Source organism: Tasmannia lanceolata, unplaced genomic scaffold (assembly GCF_043159265.1).
Source record: "Tasmannia lanceolata isolate RefF3 unplaced genomic scaffold, GAP_Taslan_0.1 ptg000008l, whole genome shotgun sequence".
NCBI lineage: Eukaryota > Viridiplantae > Streptophyta > Magnoliopsida > Canellales > Winteraceae > Tasmannia > Tasmannia lanceolata.
In genome coordinates, this window is record NW_027518685.1 from 55,774,942 (window position 1) to 55,795,871 (window position 20,930).

At 37.7% G+C, this 20,930-nt stretch overlaps 1 pseudogene; it reads left to right on the forward strand.

Annotated features, from left to right (window-relative positions):
* The first annotated feature begins 500 nt into the window (after positions 1–500).
* LOC143883066 (gamma-soluble NSF attachment protein-like) lies at positions 501–9,666 on the forward strand (annotated as a pseudogene).
* Positions 9,667–20,930: the final 11,264 nt, after the last annotated feature.

Consider the following 20,930-nt stretch of genomic DNA (forward strand, 5'->3'; position numbering starts at 1 on the left):
CCCACTTGATTAGGGCATCTAACGCGGAAGAGTGAGAAGATCTTCGGAGAAAACCCAATTTCCTCAACCCTAATCAATGGTTCTTCAATCGAAGAACGCAAGGATGGATTTAGTCACCATGATTACACTATTATCTTTATTCTTGAGAGATTTTACTCTCTTTAGGAAGAAAAATAAACCGAAATTATATTATCTACATACCTCTTGGAAGATGAATTCCCAGAACTTTTCTTCGTTCTTCTCTCCCAAAAGCTCCCACACAATTTCTCTTATGGTTTAGAGTTCCAAAATCTGTAGCTTAAGAGTTATTTATAGACTCTTGCTTTTAAGAGTCCTAACTTAGCAGGCTTTTGGAAACCCTAACTCATTCCAATTGGGAAACTAACTATTTCTAATTCACTTTAATTAATATTCTAATATTTTATATTTTGGGACAAAAATACCCTCTCCTCCAAACATCCCCACTTTTGGACGGTTTGGGGTATTTCAAGTGTTTTACTATGATTTGTTGGGTTTTACTCATAAATGCTTCTACTTTTGTTGAAGCTCTTGCATTCAGGCTTGCAAAAGATAATGAAAATGCTAAAATGGCATTTGAGAAGGCCTCAAAAGGGCAGGAGATGCTTTCATCGTATTCTCTTTTGCTTTGATTTACTTGGTTTTATACTTGGTATGTGTGCTTGCATGTTTTGAGTAATTAGTTTGAAGTTTTCCTTTCTGATTTTGATAGACCTTTGGATGCTGCCAAGCATATGGAGTCTGCTGCTTCTCTAGCAAAGGAACTTGGCAGCTGGAATGAAGTTACTGACCTTTACAGAAGATCATCCGAGTTGTACATTGAGTGTGGGAGATCACAGCCTGCATCGGACGCTCTTGGAAAGGGTGCTCGGTCTGTACCTGGCTTCTTACATTCCTCTACTCTTATACAAGGTTTTAAATCTTGGTTTCAGTTTCGGGCGAAATCATGTAAAATTTTGAAAAACAATTTCGGTATTTTACAAGATTTCGGTGGAAATTTCAGACATTTTGATGGAAATTTCGCCGAAATTTCGGATTCATGTACTTTCCGTGTCAGCTCTAGCCAAAATTTCGGCCTGAAATTCCAAACCATGCTCCTATATGTCTTCAGAAAATTGTTTCATCAACATTTTATTATTTACTGTAGTGTCCTTGAAGATACCAATCCTGATGAAGCTGTTCGCATGTACACTGATGCTTGTGTCATTCTAGAAGAGGATGGGAAGGACCAAATGGCGTTTGACTTATATTGTGCTGCCACAAGTGTTTACCTTAAACTTGAGAGGTAAGGAAATTCAATTTATGACTTCATCTTAACTTATATGGTATAGAAGTTAATGTTAGAAATCCAGTTTCTTTAATGCGATCAACATAGAGCACTAAACAATAATCCCATACTTCGTTTACCAAGAACTGAATGATCTATCTTGTTTCTTTTCATCCCATAAGCAACCAACACTTGCTGAATTTCTAGAACCAAGCATGTGGATATTAAACCAAGCCACAGATTGACTTCAGTCTACATAGCTTATTTGATTCCCTTTGAGCAACAACTCACAAACCCAGATGGTTGTTCCATAAATATTTATTTTAAATCTCCATGAAAATACACATTTTAACCTTTAACTTAAGTAGGGGCCAGTGGATATTAGTAGAAAGAGAAATAATAATATGAATAGAGCTACTGTTCAAAATAATAATAATAATAATAATACAAATAGAAGCTTAGCAACAGGTGAAAACGTTTCCATATAGTGAATACTATAGGCTTGAGAGTAATCTTTAGCCATAAGTCGAGCCTTAAGACGATTAGCTGAATCATTTAGAAGATATTTTACGATGTACATCCATCTACAATTAACAACTTGTTTCGCTGTAGGTAAATCTAACAATTTCTACGTATCATTATCATAGAGCGTAGACATTTATTCTTCCATTATCCCTGCCAACCCAGTGGTGAATGACTTGAATATGAGAATTAGGAACAAAAAACAGAAGCGGTGGGCAAACTTATGAAATTTCAGAGATTGATGACTATGGCACAAATTGAGAAACTGGATGGGCAATGCAAGAATGTTAACCTTTCCGAACAACAATAGGAAGGATCGTCCAAAATAAATTCTCAAATAAGGATCAAACACGATTTGCAGCAAGCAATGAGAAGATGCAAGAAACACAATCACACAAGGCAAGAAGACTAGATTTAAATGGTTTGACAGTATGCCTATGTCCGCTAGAGAATAGCTTCATTATTTCGGCTTGCCCAAAATGGGACTGGATAAAGCCACAAATGAGAGGGAAGGGTTGCAGATTGCCCAAAAATCCAATGATTTGCACAAACCTATAACCAGATTATGTCCTTTTATGACTAGCCAAACAACCAATAAACACACTACATCAAATCACAAGAAATAACCTATCCTCAAACCCAGGATTTTAGTTCCCCTCCCTCTCTCTCTCTCTCTCTAAGAAATATTTTTACCTATTGATAATGTTGAAGAGCTTCTAGCATGCTTCTTCAATAGGTTGTGAAATATAGAAAAGCGACACTATCCTGGACTACTGTTAGAAGGTGTTTGGTAATTAATTTGGTTTGTTAATCAGTTTATGATTTGTTTGCCTGGTGTGCTTGTTATAGGTATACTGATGATGCAACTTTTCTATTGAGGTGGGGCTTAGCCGCGGATCAGTGCAAAGCTGTCAACAGTCAATGCAAGGTGCTCAATTATTCATTCTAATTTTCTCCTCCATCTAATCCTCGCATATACCTGTAGCTATGTTAATTAGACAGTAGCAAACAGTTGTTATCTCCCAGAAACCATGTTTCTATCATTTAAAACATTGACAATGCCTACAAAAGATATGCTTACTCATTTGATTGGTATTGATTTGCATTCAGTTAATTTCACATAGCGATTTAGTTATTTTTCTTTATTTTTCATCTCAAATATTTATTATGTTTCTGAAATTATTAATTGTAGTAAATGTTAGCTAATCATAGTAGGTCCCCTTGCCCAAGGCACAAGCCGACAAATCTAGGTGACGCATTCAAGTGACCGGTATATGATACCCAATGACATCGATACCTTCATGATTGTCAGGGCATGTCTGTGTGCACCTGTGTCTTGGAGTTTTCATTCAATTCTGCAAACTCTTATAAGTCTTTTTTTTTTTTTTTTGAGAAATTAACAATTTTATTCCAAATCTTAAGTTGTACATCAGCAGGGGACAAGATGTCCCCAAGAAAGATTACAATTTAAGATCTACATACAAAGCCCCTGACCCCATCAGCTTAAAATCAAACGCCTAAATTGTTTGAGTGCCCTTCCGCCCCTGTGATGAGGAGATCCGATAAATCTTTGGAGCTATTGAAGATGAAACCTTGTGAATCCAAATAAAATGTTGATACATATGTTCACTGTTAGCCTACCTTTCGAAATTCCTGATAAATTTCAGTTGTGCACCATGCTTATAAATATTAATGGCATATTAAGCATTAAGAGAATTGGGACCAGACAGTGCTACGTCCATACGTTTAGTTTGCAATTACTACCGTCTGTTTAATGATAGCAGGTCAGAGTGTGATAGATGTGCAACTCCTGCAGATCAAACAGTGGATAGAGAAGTCGATCAACAATATGTAATCTGGGACAAACTCAGTATTATTTTTTTCTGATTTGGATGTTTCTTACAAGGATTCAATAAATTCAGAAGTTACTAAGCACCAAATGTGTAACCTGTGAATCCAACACAAGATAAAGGGGCTTTTCCTTTTATTCTCAAGAAGCTCTTAGAAATATATGACCCCTGTGAGTCACCAAATTAAGATCTTTTTCTTATGTATATTCAATTAATTTGGATGATTTAACTGCTATTTTTCGATTACAAATATGTGAAACTTTTGTGCATAAACATGATTTCTCTCTTTCCACTACAGTATTCAAAACATTGTGGTTCCCTGTGTTAGAGAATATCTATGAGATCTACATGCATAAGGTAGTTGGGTTGGATTAGCAATGCTGCTTGATTAGGATTAGGATGAGGATGATCTTCATATTATCATTATCTACTTATACTTATCTGTAAGTGCTTATTTAAGCACATGATTGTGTCAATCTAAATCATCCGAGAATAATCAAATTCCAAAACTCTATACCCTGCTCATGCATTTGTTTTACTATCATTATTTTGGATGCAGGCATATCTGAGTGCAATTATAGTGTACCCTTATGCACATGATTTTAAGCAAGCACAGAAGTGCGCCACAATGATTGTTCTCAGTGAGTTTTGTACTTTTCCTACTATTGGTATGGCTAGACTTGGATATAGATTCCTGATTTATTTTATTTTTATTATAATCCATAATTAATATATTAATATAATATTCATAATTGCTTTGAAAACTTTTCATGTCATTATTATCTTTAAGAGTAATGCTAGCGTTACTCCAACAAGCAAGATTTTTCTTTCTTGCCCATGACCCTATGTACTCATTGATGTGTGAGGTGATTCTGGCCATTTATATTGTTGGACACCATTGATATAGTTGGACACGGATACGTATATGCTAGACTAGTTCCATGCTAAACGGAGAACCTATGTACTCGATCAAGGCCTGTAAATATTAACAATTGAAATTTATTGGGAATTGCCTGAAAAGACCCCTTTTTGATTGAGAGATAGGATCATCCATTTGCTGTGGGACTGCTCTTGCCTTATTGTATTGTGGTGGCCCATGTGTGGGGTCCCACGAGCAAGAGAAGTCTTGCGTGTTTATCTTTAATATTATGTACACGTGGTCTCATACTTTTCTGAACCAATTCTGTCTACGTCCCAGAGTTTTACATCAAAGAAAACTCAAGCTTAGTTTACTTGCTCGACATTGCAGGATTGATGCTTTTCTCAGTAGTGACCAGAGCCACTGTGCTTCCAAACTGCTGTCAGCTTATGCAGAAGGGGACGTTGAAGAAATCTAATGTGTTGCTCAGTCGAGCACTATCTCAAATCTCGATCATATGGTAACTTTTCTTATTTGTTTACTTCTTAATAACACTTTTGAGCCGTGGATTAGAAAGGCATCACATATGCACACAGCACCAGCATACGGAGCAGTGTAAGCTGTTCCATGATATATGTATGCTCTTCATTGTGGAAATGTGGGCCATCTGCCAACAACTCATTGACATTTTACTTATCATATACTCTTGAGAACCAGAGGAAATTCTACTTTCTTATACTCAAGTGTTTCCCAAGTTATAATGCTAGTTTTGGAGCTCCAATGTGCTGCAGTTACTAAATTCTACATGGGTAATGCACCTACTTGAGAATTGTGCAGTGCCTATGGTTATGGATACATTTGCGCTATTTTCTTTGTATCAGTAGACTAAAAAAATTCTAATCCCATGACTCGTGGTCATTGACCTAGATCATATATATATATATATATATATATATATACTAGTAAAAAACCCCGTGCAATGTATGGGCCGACAAAGAACTGTATGGACCACATCACAAGTTGATCTAAACCATCCCATGTGATGGAACACAACATAAATAGGTTGTGCCCCAAAAATCATTTCCATAGGCTGTTCCTAGCCTTCCAATCTTATAGAGGTTTCCATAATATGTTGTTCCTCTTAAATCGGATGGTTAAGATCACCCCATAGATTTTTTATTAAAAAAGCATAAAGGAGGGGGGTAGGATTGAAAATATGTGTGTTGAATGGGTGCCTTTGTTAAAAAAAGTAAAAAAAAGTGATGTGTAATTCTACAAAAAATTCTCTTATTTTCTCTTCTACTATATAGTATTAGATATATATGAGGAAACTGTTGATGCGCTTAAGCTCACCAAGCTTATGGTGCGCTTAAGCGCCCAATCACATGGGTCCCACATTTTCTGTGGTGATCCAAACCATTCATTTGCAAGGTCCTTACATAGATGGGGGGTGTACGAAAAATCAGCTCCATAGAATCATCCTAACCCATCTATTTTTGGAGAATCATCCCAACCCATCCACAAATCTGCCCAGTTTTGTCCTCCACAAATGGAGGGGTTAGGATGATCCTATGGAGCTGATTTTTTGTACACCCCCTATCTACGATAGGACCTTGCAAATGAATGGTTTGGATCACCACAGAAAATGTGGGACCCATGTGATTGGGTACTTAAGCGCACCATAAGCTTGGTGAGCTTAAGCACACCAACAGTTTCCTCTCTCTCACGTACTACAGGGGATATATATATATATATATATATCCCCTGTAGTACGCATTCACCCCCCTTGTAATGTGAACAGTGGGTAAGTTTAACTCTTTTTGATGCCAAATCACGTTAGAGGGGGGGGGGGGGGGGATACTATCGCCTATATATATATATGAGGAAAATGATTGTGAGCTTGAAGCTCATATAGCTTATATGAGTTTGAGGGCCCAAACACATGGGTCCCACATTTTTTGTGGTGATCCAAACCATTCATTTGTAAGGCCCCATCATAGATAGGGTGTGTACTAAAAATCAGCTCCATTGAATCATCCTAACCCCTCCAAAAGTGGAGGGCAAAAATAAGCTTATTATATATACATTATAATAAGCTTGGTATAGATATATACAATAAGCTTGGTATATATATATATATAGAGGAAACTGTTGGTGAGCTTAAGCTCACCAAACTTATGGTGAGCTAGCTTGGCCAATCACATGGGGGCCCACTTTGTTAGGATGATCCAAACCATTCATTTGAAAGTCCCTTACATAGATGGGGGGTGTACCAAAAATCAGCTCCATAGGATCATCCTAACCCCTCCATTTGTGGAGGACAAAAATGGACAGACACAAATCTGCCCCATTTTTGTCCTCCACAAATGGAGGGGTTAGGATGATCCTATGGAGCTGATTTTTGGTACATCCCCTCTCTATGATAAGGCCTTGCAAATGAATGGTTTGGATCACTCCCCAAAATGTGAGACCCATGTGATTGGGTAAGCTAGCTCACCATAAGTTTGGTAAGCTTAAAACAGTTTCCTCATATGTATATATATATATATATATATATATATATATATATATATATATACATTATGGAAGGTTTAACATTAAGCTTGATACATTTTTATATATACAATAAGCTTGGTATATATATATACATTATGGAAGGTTTAACTTGGCCTTAAGGGGCTCCCTTTTCTGAAAATGGTAACTTTATCAATTCCCACAAATATATAAGATTACGAGACGATGAGGGAGAAGTGAGAAGAGAGGAAATACATGGGGAGGAGTCTAAACTCAGGTTTTTCATCCATCAAACTAACTCCAAACAAGTCATTTATATGCATGCGTTATAATAACCAAAACAACCCTGATCTTAAGACCACGTCAACACTCTCTCTCAAGTCGAACTGTTCCTTGGAACTTGTTCAATTTGTCTACTAAGATATGATGAAGGTGTGCAATAAGGCCTTTGTGAAAATGTATGCAACTTGATCCATTTGGCTGCTTGTAGTTTCTCCTCTCTTGGATCATGTTAATGTTGACAAACTTGATTCAATGATAAGTTATGTCGGGTATTATGGTGAAGATAAGATACTAAGGGGCTTCTACCATACTCTGATGGTTTGTGGATCTCTAAACTTCCTTCATTTCCATTGTTTTCTTACATTGCAAGAGTGTTGATGCAGACAAAGAAATGAACTCAACAAGAAAGGTGCACAACCTAACAGGGATGGGACTTTTCATCATTTACCATGCCAAAAAGTGATATAATGGGAAATGACAAGGCAATCAAGATAAGAAAGGAGGCATTTTTTATAAAGAAAAGAATGATGGCTAATAGCCTTTGACCACAAGTTGGGAACCCCAATGGATAGAGAATTGAATTTTTCAATGGTTTACTGCATTGGAATCATGTTTTACATTTCTCCAACCATCGCAGACTGTTAACAGGTTGAATGCGTTTGGTATTTCAATTCTCCATGCAATGTAGGTTGTTCCTATGTTGCATACCTTTAATTTTTCATCTCTTCCTATGTTTTCTAAGTTGTTTCAGGTCTTGAATGCTTTCCTTTATTAGCTAAGGACTGGTTCATGAAAGGCAAGGTTTATATATTATTTTTAATATTTTGAAGCTTGTACATTGAAGGAATATAGAGTGGACGATTATATTCCCTTCAATTTTTGGGTTATATTCAATGATATTATGTCGTTAACATTGTGATTCTCACTATCCCCTTCACCTTTTTTTGGTATGTTCCATTTTTTACTCACGTTTTAGTTATCCATATTCGGATAGCTTCTAACTTGCATGATTTAGCATCAGGGCATAGTCGTTTCTTCTTGGGAAGATTGTGATTCTGAAATCTCATGATCAATAAGAGAGGATGTCAACATGGTTTTGCAAGGGAAAACCCACCACTTGATAACCTGGTGAGGAAATTGAGAATCGGCGAAGGCAGGTAGAACTCACCCAATGGCATGCATGGCAAGAACTTTCACTACATTATGACATTGGTGATGAGTCAGAAGGAGAGTTCAACCCTTTTTATGATCAAACTCAGAATGAAGTCTTTCTTTTCCTTTCAGTAAAAAAAAGCTCTGCATGAAGAGCCACATGATGAGGGAGGTTACCCAACCGAAGGTATGAACGAACAACACTCGGCCCAACTGGCGAACATGCCAGGCTCCGGCTCCGTGCACCTGGTCACACCTTTCGAAGCACTTTCTAGTGTGAACCGAAGTCGTATAGAGTTCTATGGAAAATAGATCTCAAAGAGTTCATCGATTGGGTGAACAATTTAGACCCGGTTTTTATTATAAAGATATTCCCAAAGGCCATAAAGTGAAGTTAGTTTCCAACAAATTGAAAGGTTATACCTCAGCTTGGTGGGAATAACTTAAAAACCAAGGATAATTAGTTGGGAGAATATGAAATCATAAGTACCAGAGAAATACCTAATTATCATCAAACTATTTTCTAAGCTTTAAATTTTATGTCAAAGAGATTTTTGTTTGAATGAAAACACTAAGAAGTTCAATATGAAATCATAAGTACCAGAGAAATTTATACCACCTAATTATCATCAAACTATTTTCTAAGCTTTCAATTTTATGTCAAAGAGATGTTCGTTTGAATGAAAACACTAAGGAGTTCTACTAGCTTACAAAGAGCATGAACAACCACTCGTATAAACTCTCGCGACTCTTGAAGGCGATCTTCCATTCATCCCCCAATTTTACTCTAATTTGATGATTCACACATTACAGAACTATCTTGGAGAACAGGCATGTGTCATTCAACATATTTAGTATGTCAACAAGTCTAGGTATGGGAACCATTTCAAAAAAAAAAGTTTCTAGGTATGGTAAACCTTTACTTTAACATCAATTTTATTGATGGTGGATGCAAACCTCCTTCAATAAGTCTAGGACATACCGATGCAACTCTGCAACTCCTCATGCTCGGTAGCGCTCATATGGTAATAGGATAAGTATGCTAGACTAAAGGATGGGATGTGATCGATGCAATGTTGTATATCACGTAGAGGAGAGAGTCCATCATGAAGATCGTCAAGAATAAGATCGTGAAACTCCTTCAGAAGCTGTTGTATCTTGGAAGGGATAGGTTCGGTCTCTTCTTTGCTTATGAGGATTAAAATGGTCTTCTTTTCTCTGCACGCGTCCTCGAACTTAGATCGGTTCAGGAATATTGTCAATTTCTTTCCATTGATTGTAGCACATTTTTCGTTAACATTGATTGTAGCACATTTTTCGTTAACACACAGGGTGTTGACTATCCCTGACGGCTTAGGAGCATAATTTACGGGATTTACCCTTATGTGTCTGCCATCCTTCACGAAAGAGTACGTAATTTTTACGTAATCTTCTCCCTGTCATGAGTGTTCTTTCAATCATAATGCGAGGGGCGGCCTGTCAATATATGACATCTCTACTGGAGAATCGTCGCACCAAACTACATCTTTTTAAGCATTTTCGATGGACATGTTCACAAGCCGTATCATGACGACTCCATCCTTAAACTATGCGATGTTGTATGGTCGAGTTAACTTCCCAGTCTTCAATTTCAACTGACCGACCATGTCCGTACTTGAACTACCTATGATAATGGTGCAAAGTTTTCCTTCTAATTTACACATGGCAAGAAAGATATTGCTTTGCAACCATTGATCTGACTTCAACACAGTAGGGGATATCATGGCCCGGTGAATAACGCAAACAGTAGTGTCATTGTCCCCATCAAGGTTGGTTTCATCGTACCAAGGGGGGCCGTATCACTCTCACACTCACATTCTACTTGTTCTGCCAAGGTGTTATGAGGATTGAACGTCCGCCATGGACAATCTGATTATCAGTGACTAGATTTGTCACATCTAAAACATTTGATCGTGGTATTTTGTGGTTTCGGTCCTAAAAGTCCACGGCCCGCACTCGACTTGCCAATAGGTGGTCTCTTGGTTGTACTCTTAGGTGGAAGAGTGGCAAGTGGTCGAGTAGCCACGAGCCCTCTATTGGAAAAGGTATGTGGGACTTGATTTGCATCTCACCTCTAGAATCATTGAGTTAGCTCTCTTATTTATATGGAAGTTAGATTTAATTAAGTCGTGGGTCCCCTTTGTGACCACTATTTGAATGGGTCAAGGTATGACACATGTGTAGATTATGGCGAGATGTAGGCCGTGACTGATGTGGACGGCCCCCACATCTAGGATACCAAAAATGGAAACAACATCAAAATAGAAGGTTCCCAAAATATAAAGTGGCCCAAAATAGAAAGTGATCCAAAATAGAAACTACTCGAAAATAGTAGGTCTACCGTAATATAGGAAGCCCTTAAGACTAGATCCCATTGATTGTAACACAATTCAAACAAGTTTCGACAGACGAATTGGATCTGGATTCGCATGGGACACAACCAGATTCGTATTGTAGCTGTATCCCACACGAATCCTATTTTTTGGGTGAATCCGACACATCATTGTCTCTGAAAATGTGAATCCTGGATACCCTTTAAATGTGTTTTTTCTTAAAATTTTTTATAAAGGCACAACCCGTCCTCTCTTAAGCGCCTCAACCCTAGAATATCGACACCCACATTCCCCCCTTCTTCTTCAACTCTCGACCCAACCCCCCACGCCCTCCCTCCCCCCCCTCTCCCCTCTCCCCATCAATTTCATGCCTGGCCCTTGATCCTCAAGAACTACACACCTTTTCTTGATATACCTTGCTAACAGAAAATCCGTAGCTTCTTCCTCGTAACTGGAAATCCACCCCTTGTGATGGGAAATCTCATGTTGCTAGACACTCGACCCTTGACCTTCAACCACCACCGAACACCTTGTCTCTTGCTATCGAGAAATCCCCAGCTTCATCGTTGTGACGGAAAATCCCACCACTTGTTGCCATGATCGGAAATCATGCCCCTTGTTACTGTGACAAAGGAGGAGGAGACAATCCACGTACTTCTTAAAGTCAAATTTCAACCGTATTAAGTCCGTGCCTGGCCCTTGATCCTCAAGAACTACGCACCTTTTCTTGATACCTCGCTAACAAATAATGCCAAGTACTTCTTAAAGTCGAATTTCAATCGTATTAATTTTGTGCCTGGCCCTTGATCCTCAAGAACTACGCACCTTTTCTTGCTATACCTCGCTAATAGAAAATCCCTAGCTTCGTCCTTGTAACTAGAAATCCGCCCCTTGTGATGGGAAATCTCATGTTGCTCGACACTCGACCCTTGACCTTCAATCACCACCAAACACCTTGTCTCTCACTATCGATAAATCCCTAGCTTCATTGCTGTGACGGAAAATCATTGCCATGATGGGAAGTCATGCCCTTTTTACCATGACAGATGAGGAGACGATCCACGTAATTCTCTCTCTCTCTCTCTCTCTCTCTCTCTCTCTCTCGGTATTGTAGTTCATTATTAACCATATCATATCCGGTGCACATTTTGGCATTTCACGTAGATTCTACAACTTTCTTTCTAGTTTGCATGGTTTACTGATGGGTGGTACTTCTTAAAATGGAATTTTTGTATTAATTTCAATAGTATGTTGCTCAAAGAAAGTACACAATTACGATTTGTGAGATTTGTGAGGTATGTTGACAATTATTGTTGCTCAAATTTCACGGACAAATGTTAGATCAAAATTTTCACACACACACACACACAGAATATATATATATATATAAAAGTGTCTCTAGTCTCTCCCCTAGATAAGCTTATCTACTCCTCCCTTTAAAAAAACACAGTGGGTCCACTCTGTTTGGATGATCCAAAGCATTCATTTGATAGGTCCTAACATAGATAGGGTGTGCCCAAAAAATCAGCACCAAAGGGTCATCCTAGAACTTTGTTTTGTGGTGCCTTGTGGTACCCAGAATGGACACATATAAACTTCCACACGTTTATATGCGTCCATTTTGGACACGGTGTGCCCAACAAAATGAAGTTCTAGGATGACCCTTTGGTGCTGATTTTTTGGGCACACCCTATCTATGTTAGGACCTATCAAATGAATGCTTTGGATCATCCAAACAGCGTGGGCCCACTGTGTTTTTTTAAAGGGAGGAGTAGATAAGCTTATCTAGGGGAGAGACTAGAGACACTTTCCTCATATATATATATATATGAGGAAACTGTTGGTGCGCTTAAGCTCACCAAGCTTATGGTGCGCTTAAGCGCCCAATCACATGGGTCCTACATTTTTTGTGGTGATCCAAACCATTCATTTGCAAGGTCCTTACATAGATGGGGGGTGTACCAAAAATCAGCTCCATAGAATCATCCTAACCCATCCATTTTTGGAGAATCATCCTAACCCATCCACAAATATGCCCAGTTTTGTCTTCCACAAATGGAGGGGTTAGGATGATCCTATGGAGCTGATTTTTGGTACACCCCCTATCTACGATAGGACCTTGGAAATGAATGGTTTGGATCACCACAGAAAATGTGGGACCCATGTGATTGGGCGCTTAAGCGCACCAACAGTTTCCTCTCTCTCTCTCTCTCTCTCTCTCTCTCTATATATATATATATATATATATATATATATATATATATATATATATATATAAGGGCGGCCCGGTGCACGAGGCTCCCGCCATTGCAAGGTTTGGGGAGGGCTAGATGTACACAGCCTTACCCCTGCTTTGCAGATAGGCTGTTTCTGTGGCTCGAACCCGTGACATCCAAGTCAAAATGGAGCAACCTTACCATTGCGCCAAGGCTCGCCCTATGTGTGTGTGTGTATTAAATTTTTATTTTTTATTTAATAAACATTCCAGAATCCTCAAATCTTACTTTTTGGGATTTGCCAAATCTGACACCTTGAATCCATGTCAGATCCCGACAAGCAGATTCGAATCCAAGAAACACACTGGTTACTGGTTGGTATATATGGCTGCAAAATTAACGTCATAGTAGTTGCAAAGTGACATTATTCAGGTGCTCTATTTGTTTTAGCAAATAATATTGCTTGCTTGGGCAATAGGACTTACTGTTTCTTCTAGTTTCTTATTTAGTGTTTCCATCTCCTCAACCATGCGGCGAACCTCTGATAAAATAGCTTGTTCTGGTAACTTTCTCAAAGCGGCCTTCCTTTGTTGTGCCTAACTGAACGAAAAAAATAATTTACACCACAAATTAATATTTACACTCTGACAAGCAGCAGCACAGTTAAAGAACTAATCTTAGTTACCAAATGAATGGTGATAGAAAGTTTCAAGAGAATAACCAAACAAAACAATAAATAAAATTGCCTGAAAAACAGAAGTTGAAGTGACTCATACATAAATGGCGTGCAACCATTATAAATTTTAATCTCCCATTACATAAACATTTAGTAAAGGCATATCCAATTCATTTGATGCAGAGTCTTTACTATTGTAGTATAATGACAGACAATTTATAAGTAAAGTCTCCTTGTGTGAAGAGATAAATAATTTTCCTGTTATATTGAACAAAAATATAACAAATGTAGCTTAAGGCTCAAGTAGAGATAAAAACTCTACTCCTAGCATAAGATAAAATTCATAAAACTCATATAACACATTAAGTAGGGTTTCAAATGAGCAAGAGCTGCCTAGTTTCCTGTTATACTGAATAAAGAGATGAAAAAAAAATGTCACATAAGGCCTAAGTAGAGCTTAACCATCCCCCCCACCCCAAAGCATACGATAAAGTTCCATAACACAAATAAGAAATTAGATTCTAATAGGCAAGAGTTACCTAGGTACATTCATTGCGAGTTCACCCAAAATCTGATAGAACTGGCCCTTTTTACGTGGCATCGGCCTAGGTAGTTTCCAAAGTTTTGGAAAAACTACTCTTTGCTGCCATTTTCAATCTTACTAGCTAACGAGATAACCATAATCCAAAACTAGTTGTGAAGCTTATCTCTTGCCATGTCATTGTCAAATCAGCAGCTTAGTCACCACACAGGATGCCAAAACATGCCACATCACCCATGGCCAAAACGACACCTGCCAGCCTCATGGTTTTGCCGCTACGTGTGACGCCTCCAATTGGGCCGACTTTTAGACAACAATCCACCTGGATCATCAGATTATCTTAGCCCCCTGATCTATTAGGTTTTTCTTAGGTTTCCGTGTAGAGACACATAAGTGTTGATCTATCTAGGTCTTAGTCTCATGGATAGGATGTTCATTCTGTATGAGAACAAGACCATGTGGGTGGCCTCATGATGATCTACAAGATCAATAATCCCAATTACATACACATCTCACTACTCAAATATTGACACTTACAATTGATTTTAGTTTGGATCTTCTCACAATCATCCATCTGCAAGCAACTAAATTGGAAAACTGCAAAAATCCATTAAGTATGATTCTAGGATGCCATTCCAAAAAAGTACGATCCTAGGATCCGAGCCAATCTAGGGTTAATGCCCGCGAAATGACCTTAATGTCATATTAGCGAGCTCGGCTTAGTTTTCTCAAGTTATCATTTTAAAGAGAGTAAGATAGAAGGAGATGCTCTTGCCTTTGAAAAAAAAAAGCAGATGCTCTCAGTGTGCAACGAGATGCCGAAGCTCCCCTTTCCGACCTCCAAACCACCACCATCTCTCTATTCATTTTCAGCATCCTTTGACTCAACGAAGTGAAGGGAAAAGACAATCAAAGGATGCAACAAAGCAGCAAACGACCAAACACATGTAGAAGCAGTCAAAACCAAAGAAGAAATTACTCCTATCAAGATAGATTACGGGAAACCCAAACCCAGAAGCACCCTTCAATCCCAGCCATTTAACTTCTCACCATGCTTGTTCTCAGCTCAAACCTGACTGGACCATGAAGCTAAGGAAATGTAGAAATGTTGCTGCTGGTGACAGTGTTTAAAAATGCGGAAGCGGCGTGAAACGCGGCTGAAGAAAATCCTAGTTGACTCGGCACGACATGCTTGAGCACTCGATTGACACGGTCATAGTTCAGGAGTCAAAAGGAGTTTTTATTGACTCTATAGGGCAAAACGCGGAACGTGGCCAAGGTAAAAGGAAGTTGAATCGGGAGAGTCCACGATGACGCGAGGGAGTTTTAAAACTATGGTTGGGGAGCAAGGTTACGGCCCTCGATGAAGATCAAGGACTAAGAAGGGCCAAAGGAGGTTGATTGAATAAACATATGGAGTGAAAGAGAGATTCAATATGAAGTGTGTGAATTGGAAAGAGGGGGTCGGTGCACGGGAAAGAGGGGAGACAGGTTCAGATGTCTCACGGCTTCCCCTCCATGCAAATAGTGATTTTTAAGTTTCTTCTCTCAAAAGAAATCTGGCAAATGTATGTTATCCAAACACCTCATTTGTAACATTGTACGTGTTATTATCGCAATTTTGAAAACTTACCCAAAATCACGATGTTAGGGTGTAACCAAACATGTCCTTAATTGTAATTGTTCCAAAATGACAAAAAAACCCAAATTAAAAATTATGTTATTGCCAGTAAGCAGGGGTATATTAGGTATAAGATATTATTGTCCATTTACTAATGTAAGCTGCACATGTAAAAAGGTCAAAAGCTCCCTATATATGTTTTGATAATGAGATGAACTCACCATGTCATATATTTTAATAAACAGTAAAAGGCTATTACAATTCCGAAAAAGTTATTGGGCAATTCATAATTGTTGAGATTATACAAATTGTCCAATAGCCTCTAAATATCAGGTAATAGAAATTATTACTTGAATAATTTGGAAAGCTATAATGAAGTATGTCAAGTTAGTTAAAGGACTGACCATGTATAATCCAAGTCAAACGTTGGTACCCAGATTTCCACACTGCCTATCAGCAGCAGTAATTGTACTACTCTTAGTAGAGTAGGTGAGCAACATAGTTGCCGAAAATACAAGGAATCCCATTCACAAGGGTAAATAAAGAAAAATATACAGAAACTTGAAAGACTAAGAAGTAACAACTACTAACTTTCCAATACCAGAAAATGGTTTTAACATGAAAATTTCCATTGTAATATCTATCTGAACCATTACATAGAAAGATCTGTTTGAAAATATTAGATCAAATTACCATTTCAAAAAAAATAAAAAATAGATCAAACTTATTTGCAAGCACTTTGAAGGGATCGAATTGTATATTCTATATTACTTTCTGAGTAGTCCAGGATAAACAAATTGACTTAGCACTCTTCTCGATGACTTAAGACATAAATATGGATGGAAGTTAACATTAAGATAAGCATGGCTTACCAGTTCAAGTCGCTTTTGGAGCTGCAATCTGTATGATTGGATTCTCCATTCTTCGTATCCAGAGAGCACTCTAACTACAAATATAGCTTTTCTTCCAAACTCCAGTAGTCTATCCATATCATCAAAAAATATCAGAAGTTATCTTTTTCTAAGAGCACACAAATGAACAGAATAAGCATTAGTTTCTATGATGAAAATTGAACAAGTGATGGTAATAAAAATATCATATTATTGTCTCTGCTGATTTCTGTTTCCTTATTTTTCTTTCCCTAATTTCTATATAATGTAGATGCCGTATGGTTATTGAGCAAGTAATAATTAAATTAAGTGCAGTTTGCATGTTGGAGGTCGAGTTTCCTCGTATTAACTCATTGGAGGCCTGAGTTTCCTCGAATTAACTCATTATTTTCCCCTTTTCTATCATCTTCTTCCCTATTTTCTTTTATGATAGAACGATGTTCTATCAACTTGGTATCAGAGCGGTTTATTCGTGGATGCCATTAAAAGAACGAGTTGGTCTCAAAGATTTGAAGTCGTATTCTATGGCTACAGGAAACAATAATGGTTTGTCCTTAAAAGAGCAAGCCTTGGAAGTGAAGTTGGAAGCGAAGTTGGCTGCGAAGTTCGATTTGAGATTCCAAGCTTTTGAAGAAAAAATAATAAAGATGTTTAGAGAATTTCTTTCTCAAAATCTCGATCTTCCTCATGTGATGGCACAATCACCTGGCGTGAAGTTAGGAGAGCCTCTAAGTGAAGAGTTTAGCGAAAGCACCGTCGAGAAGGCTTACACAATAAAAAAGAAAAGACGAAGCAGAAAAAAGAGGGGAAGAAATTATATCGAAGAAAAAGCAAAAAAGCCACAAAAGAAAGGGTTTAATGATTATCAGCGTTCTCGAGTCCAACAACGTCGACTCTGAAAAATTTGTCATGCCACTCAACCTTTCCAACGCCATAGAAAGGATCCTCGCCTGAAACCCTCCGTGAATCAATCTAAAAAAATACATCAAAGAAGCTTTAATGAACGGCATGATGGGATCGGTTTGCACTTGGAGTGGCCTCAACCCTTGATGATGGTGACTAATTAAGGGTCAAGATAGAAATCCATCCGTCTCCAGTTATTTCCGACGGCCAAGATAGAAATCCATCCATCGGAAATAACTAGAGACGGATGGATTCCTATCTTGACCCTTAATTAGTCACCATCTTTATTATTTTTTCTTCGAAAGCTTGGAATCTCAAATCGAACTTCGCAGCCAACTTCGCTTCCAACTTCGCTTCCAAGGTTTGCTCTTCTAAGGACAAACCATTATTGTTTCCTGTAGCCATAGAATACGCCTTCAAATCTTTTATACCAACTCGTTCTTTTAACGGCATCCACGAATAAACCGCTCTGATACCAAGTTGATAGAACACTGTTCTATCATAAAAGAAAATAGGGAAGAAGATGATAGAAAAAGGGAAAATAATGAGTTAATTCGAGGAAACTTAGGCCTCCAATGAGTTAATTCGAGGAAACTCAACCTCCAACATGCAAACTGCACTTAATTTGATTATTACTTGCTCAATAGCCATACAGAATCTACATTATATAGAAATTAAGGAAAGAAAAATAAGGAAACAGAAATCAGTAGAGATAATAATAACATAATAGGGAAACCTAATATAAGATAGTAATAAGATAAATAAGGAAAGCATCTGAATAAGAAAATTTATTCCTAACAATTTGCAATCTGTGCTAATGATTGATTTAATTACCATCACTTGTTCAATTTACATCAGAGAAACTATTGCTTGTTATGTTGCATTTTTCACTTGTGTGCTCTTTGAAAAAGATAACTTCTGATATTTTTATTACCATTACTTGTTCAATTTACATCATAGAAACTAATGCTTATCCTGTTCATTTGTGTGCTCTTAGAAAAAGATAACTTCTGATATTTTTGGTGATATGGATAAACTACTGGAGTTTGGAAGAAAAGCTTTATTTGAAGTCATAGTGCTCTCTGGATACAAAGAAAGGAGAATCCGATCATACAGATTGCAGCTCCAAAAGCGACTTGAACTGGTAAGCCATGCTTATCTTAATGTTAACTTCCATCCATATTTATGTCTTAAGTCATCGAGGAGAGTGCTAAGGAAATTTGTTTATCCTGGACTACTCAGAAAGTAATATAGAATACACAATTCGATCCCTTCAAAGTGCTTGCAAATAAGTTTGATCTAATGTTTTTTTTTTGAAATGGTAATATGATCTAATATTTTCAAAAAGATCTTTCTATGTAATGGTTCAGATAGAAATTACAATGGAATTTTTCATGTTAAAACCATTTTCTGGTATTGGAAAGTTAGTAGTTGTTACTTCTTAGTCTTTCCAGTTTTTGTATCTTTTTCTTTATTTACCCTTGTGAATGGGATTCCTGTATTTCCGGCAACTATGCTGCTCAGCTGTTCTGCTAAGGGTAGTACAATTACTGGGGTTCTGATAGGCAGTGTGGAAATCTGGGTACCAACTTTTGACTTGGATTATACAAGGCCAGTCCTTTAACTAACTTGACAGACTTCATTATAGCTTTCCAAATTATTCACGTAATAATTTCTATTACCTGATATTTAGAGGCTATTGGACAATTTGTATAATCTCAACAATTATGAAAAAATAAGAAATGAATACAATAAATGCACAAAACTAGCTATAAAATCTTGCAGCTGTGGTGACAAAAATCATTAAAAGAATAGTATTTTTTTTGGATTTTAATCGAAAATCTTATATCATAATTCAGTAAATAAAGCTATATATATATGTGTGTGTGTGTGTGTGTGTGTGTCTATATATATATATATATATATATATATATATATATATATATATATATGTAAGTATGTATGTATGTATGTAAGTATGTATGTATGTCAGCACAGACATGTTTTGATATTGGGAGGAACTCACGTTGCCCAATATGTTTTTCGGAATTGTAAGAGCCTTTTATTGCTTATTAAAATATATGACAAGGTGAGTTCATCTCATTATCAAAACATATATAGGGAGCTTTTGACCTTTATACCGGTGCAACTTACATTAGTAAATGGACAATAATATATTATACCTAATATACCCCTGCTTACTGGCAGTAACATAATTTTTAATTTGGGTTTTTTTGTCATTTTGGAACAATTACAATTAAGGACATGTTTAATTACACCCTAACATCGTGACTTTGGGTAAGTTTTCAAAATTGCGATAATAACACATACAATGTTACAAGCGAGGTGTTTGGATAGCATACATTTGCCAGATTTCTTTTGAGTGAAGAAACTTAAAAATCACTATTTGCATGGAGGGGAAGCCGTGAGACATCAGAACCTGTCTCCCCTCTTTCCCGTTCACCCACCCCCTCTTTCCAATTCACACACTTCATATTGAATCTCTCTTTCACTCCATTTGTTTATTCGATCAACCTCCTTCGGCCCTTCTTAGTCCTTGATCTTGATCGAGGACCGTAACCTTGCTCCCCAGCCATAGTTTTAAAGCTCCCTCGCGTCATCGTGGACTCTCCCTATTCAACTTTCTTTTACCGTGGCCACGTTCCGCGTTTTGCCCTATACAGTCAATAAAAACTCCTTTTTGGCTCCTGAACTATGACCGTCTCAACCGAGTTCTGAATCACGTCGTGCCGAGTCAACTAGGATTTTCTTCAGCCGCGTTCCTCGCCGCTTCCGTAATTTTAAACAATGTCACCAGCAGCAACATTTCTACATTGCCTTAGCTTCATGGTCCAATCAGGTTTGAGCTGAGAACAAGCATGGTGAGAAGTTAATGGTTAGGATTGAAGGGTGCTTCTGGGTTTGGGTTTCCCGTAATAAATCTTGATAGGAGTAATTTCTTCTTTGCTTTTGACTGCTTCTACTTGTGTTTGGTCGTTTGCTACTTTGCTGCATCCTTTGATTGTCTTTTCCCTTCACTTTGTTGAGCCATGGTTGCTAAAAATGGATAGAGAGATGGTGGGGGTTTCGAGGTCGGAAGGGGGAGCATAGCTCAGATCCTAGAATCGTACTTTTTTGGAATGGCATCCTAGAATCCTACTTATTGGATTTTTTGAAGTTTTCCAATCTAGTTGCTTGCAGATGGATGATTGTGAGAAGATCTAAACTAAAATCAATTGTAAGTATC